This window comes from Pseudochaenichthys georgianus, chromosome 3 (genome assembly GCF_902827115.2).
Source record: "Pseudochaenichthys georgianus chromosome 3, fPseGeo1.2, whole genome shotgun sequence".
NCBI classification, from domain to species: domain Eukaryota; kingdom Metazoa; phylum Chordata; class Actinopteri; order Perciformes; family Channichthyidae; genus Pseudochaenichthys; species Pseudochaenichthys georgianus.
The window spans coordinates 50,116,787-50,121,448 of record NC_047505.1 but is presented as its reverse complement, the minus strand read 5'-3'; positions in this window follow the sequence as shown (position 1 = coordinate 50,121,448).

Below are 4,662 nucleotides of genomic sequence, written 5' to 3'. Positions count from 1 at the left end.
AATGCAGACCGGCTCAAACAAACAATTTTTAATCATCATCCTCACTCATCATTTCATGTATCATATGTTCGCCGAATTGACATGAAAGCACTAATAAATGTAGTTTCATCCACTTGAGTTTACAACCACAAAAATAATCGATTTGTTTTTATATCACATCCGACGGGAGGAAATTCAGCAGCTTTCACTACCGATTTTTAATCCTAATGTAATCATCATCTTCACCACGAGCATTTATGTTTATGTCGCCGAATTGACATGAAAGCACTGACAAATATGAATATACTGTAGTCAACTTCATTTCAATCAGGAGAGACGTGATGTATGTAATACATGTTTATTATCCGTCACATTATATAAATGAAACATAATGATAGTTTATAACAAAAGAACGAAATGGTGTTTGGCGATTAGGCCCAGGTTTTGTAGGATATCATTCGGGAAGGGAAAGAACCGTTTCCGATGAACCCCCAAAAGAAGTGAAGTATGAAGTACTGAACGTGAAGAATTCTTACCTTGTGGGATGCGGTGGAAATCTATGGATGAAATGAGAGGTTAATACATGTGGGGATTTAGACGTACTGATTCCTCGGGCATCCTTCCTGGACGTACAGGGCATCCCGGACGTACGGGGCATCCCGGACGTACGGGGTTTCCCGTTGTGCAGGAATATCATTCGGGAAGGGAGAACCGATCCGATGAATCCCCAAAATAATGAAATATATAGAATTGAGATGTACTGGGTTACTTACCTTATGAGGTAGCTGCGGTGGTTTATGGATATAAGAGAATTATACGGGGACAGAGAAAACATGTTATTGACTAGCGTAGGACTAAGAGTGGGAAAATGCATGGATCCTGGCTCACAAGCCTTTTTTTTTTTTTTTTTATACTTATTTAACAGGGACAGTGCACATTAATTGACATTTCTGTAAATGCGCCAGAGTTAGCCAACAGGCTACTTTTTCATCTGTAGTCCCTGGACAGATGTTAAAAGTCATCCTAAAACAAAAATTCACTTCAAATAACAGGTAAATACAATCAGTAAAACAACATTCAACAGAGATACTTATATTATGATAAAAGCATATATAAAAACATAACAACTAAACTAAAATACAAGCATATATAAAAACTAAACTAAAATACAAATTCAACAAAGCAGACAGATACAGGTCAAGGCATATAAACAGAGCGTTGTCATGTACAGAGCCTGGGACCCTTCCGGTCAAACATGAAAAGTAAAAGCCCTTCCGGCCAAACGTGAAATAAAAATGCGTGGATGTCACGTCCTGGCTCACTCGAGCCGGAGACCCTTCCGGTCAAACATGAAAATAAAAATGCGTGGATGTCACGTCCTGGCTCACTCGAGCCGGAGACCCTTCGGTCAGAACACGTGGAACATGACTTGAATAACCATGTAACACGACAGGACCTGTAGTGTAAATGTGCCTGTGATCTTAGATTGATGATGCAATAGAATCCAGATATAAAACATGACAATGATATGTGAGCTGATATGCTAATGACACCACCACCAGTTATATGCGTGATTACCAACGTTTTTATTTAATTTTTATTTTTTTATTTTTTTATATATATATATATATAGGCATTTTGTATCTATTTATTTATTAATAAAAAATAAAAATAAAATAAGAATGTGTTTGAGCCCTAAGGGAAGATAGTTCTAAGAGCACGGGATCTGGGTGAGTAGATGAGACGCTGCTAAGCGAGTGATATTAAGGGAGTGGAGGGGTGAATGATCAGAAGAATCTCCCGCCATGTGGTTTCTGAAGCAGGGCGGGGATCTTAGGCCGGCTGCGCCTGGGACATACGGACCTCGGATGAGCATCGTTGCAGGCGTGGAAAGGGTGACTGGGAGGGCGGAAGCCAGGGAATGAGGGGAGGCTACACTGTGAGGGAATGTAGGGGCTTGGACTGGCATTAACCCCGGCGGCGCCATGGCCGGAAGCGCAGCCCTGTGAGTTGATGAAGTGGAGGCTCTGGCTGCTGCCCTTTCCATAGACTGACGGCGAGCGTCGATTTGTTGCATGGATTTGGCCAGGGATTGCAGGGTGTTGGCCAAGCTGGTATCTATGAGCCCAGGCTGGTTTAAGGTGCTTCCGGGCTGGTCAGCGATGGTGCGAGCCTGGGAGGAAGTTGACTTTTTGGATGGATGAGCTACTGGGGGGGGCGACTTCCTTGTCCTCTTACCCCCGCGGCCTCGGCCGCGCCGCGATCTGTCGGAGGGGCCGGCTGGAGCTGCTGGCGTGAGCTGGGGGACGGCGCCTGCTACTTGGTCTGAGAGCTCGCGAAGCTGGGAGAGAGTACCTGGGGCTGGGGAAATGCCCTTCTGCTGCAGTTGAAGAGTGAGGAGATCTGCCTCTGCTGAATGAGAGCTGCTGCGGGAACCCGCACTGGTGCTCGGGCGCCGGTAGCTTGAGGAGGGGGAAGCTGCCTCGGGCGGAGCGTCAGGGCTGGGATTGAGATCCTCCTGGAAGAGTTCGTCCTCGAAATCGTCCGAATTGGACATCTTTGAGGTTAGTTTTGTCGTACGCGGAGGTTTGTTTGCACTACCGTTGCGCGTTGACACCTGAAAGACAGCTGGTAGAAAAGGGGAGAGCATATATAGAGGGATTAACAGGTGCGATAATTAGGCTTGTGAATGGAGGGAAGTGATAGGTTGGCTAAGGAGTGGCGCTCTCTCTCATCTAGTGAAAGGAGCGAGTATTGCCATGACGTGCAATACGGAGTGATGGCTCTTCCTGTCTGAACTTGCGCTGAGCTTCATTAAAACGTTATTAACGTGCCTAAACTCAGTAATTCACCATTTCTACGCATGACAACACACTTTGTCCGTGTTTGGCTCTCGAAGCGTTCCCGCATTGACGTCACTTCCGGCTTCCCCCAAAACTTCAAAATAAGTCGAAGGAATTTCCCCGCGATGTTCGAAATTATTGATATTTAACGGAACGGTATCGCTTTTTCTTTTTTAAACTGACGGTTCGAGATTACTAGTAGCCCAATATTTCATTGCACAACAGTTGTTGGGATGGTGTCACAGGCTCTTTAAGATATTCATTGCTATCGGGATGTTAAGAGCATTCCATGGAATATAACAAAAAGTGTATCTCGAGCCGGTTTCTTAAACTTACCTACCCCACCTTTAAGTCCAACATTTAAAAAAAAAAAAAAAATCTTACCGGAGGGGGGGCATGCCTCCGGACCCCCCTATAGGATTTGAGGTCCACCCACAATTAAAATATGTTCACATAGGTTCCTAAATAGATTTGCAATTTTTTTTAAATAGTAACCCATGTCCATATGTTTATTTTTGGGTAACGCTGTAAAAATTGACAAATAAATCCAGCAAAATGGCACAAAAAACTGGTAGTGGCCTGGCTGGGTGTATAATTCCCAGCCTGATTTATTGTCCCAGTCCGGCTCTGCTGACAGACAAGAGGGGTTTCCGCCGCAGGTTTATATGTGCGTAATCTGCGCGAATTGCGCGTCCACATCTCCACGTGCAGTGCTGCATAAACATGGCTGAGTCAGCGATAACTTTCGAGGGGTTGTTTCCTGTTTTGAATGACGAATACACACTACCGCCGCCTGCTGGTAAGGAGAGTTATTGCCACTCACGCATGTGCAGTACGTACGTGCTCGGCGAGTAAAGTAACGAGTAAAGTAACGAGTTACTTTATGTAAAGAGTAACGAAGTAGTGTAATATATTACTTCTTTTTTTTAAGGTAAGATGTAATATGTAATATATTACATTTTTTTAGTAACGACCCCATCTCTGGTCATCAGCCATTGTTAGTTACGTTGTTGTTGCCGCAGTTAATGCCATTGGAACGGGCTATTTGAGTTTTTAGCGGAAGCAATCTGATCATTATTAAATCAATATTGTCAGTCAAGTTGTTGGGTTTTTAAGAAGGTAGTAAAACACGGAATAATGTGCAGCGAGGCGGTCATTAATGAAAAAAGACATGGTGATCAGGATCCCGACAGGAAGTAAAACCGTACTTATTATTCAGGAAAAACTGTGACTCTGGGTGTTTCTTATTGTCGAGTAAGGCTGCTCCAGAGCCACTATTTCAAGCATACTACGCCATCGAGTGCCGCCGAAGGACTGTTCCAATGTCCCGCATACCGAGCCCAGTGTACTTCGTAGCGAGAAATTTCGAGGCTGCACATGTGTAGACTCCGCGGTCTTAAAATCCCCACAATGCTTTGCACACGGACCAATTTCCCCAAATCTGTGGCGGAGAATGTAAGGCGGGGCCTCTCACATGACGCACACCTGCACACTTGCTCGCCTGTTCCACTCTTCGTTTTCCGAATGCCAGGAAGGATTCGTGCCTCGCTTCTGAAGCAAGTGACTCGGAAGACATGTGCTACCAAGCAAGCGTACTCGACATTGAGAAACACCCTCTTACTGCTGTTTTGCAGAGACGCTGCTGCTGCTTCAGACAAAATGTTAAAAATAGAGAATAATGCGTCAAAGCTACCAACAAGAGTTCCTGACTTTTAGTGTTCAGTGGGGGAGGAACACGAAAGACATCTGCATGCTCTTTGAGCGGAGACACAGGTAGGCGGGTGATGCCTCCTGTGCTTCTTATGAGGGTTTTCCGCTGCGTTGTTAGGGTGATGGAGCT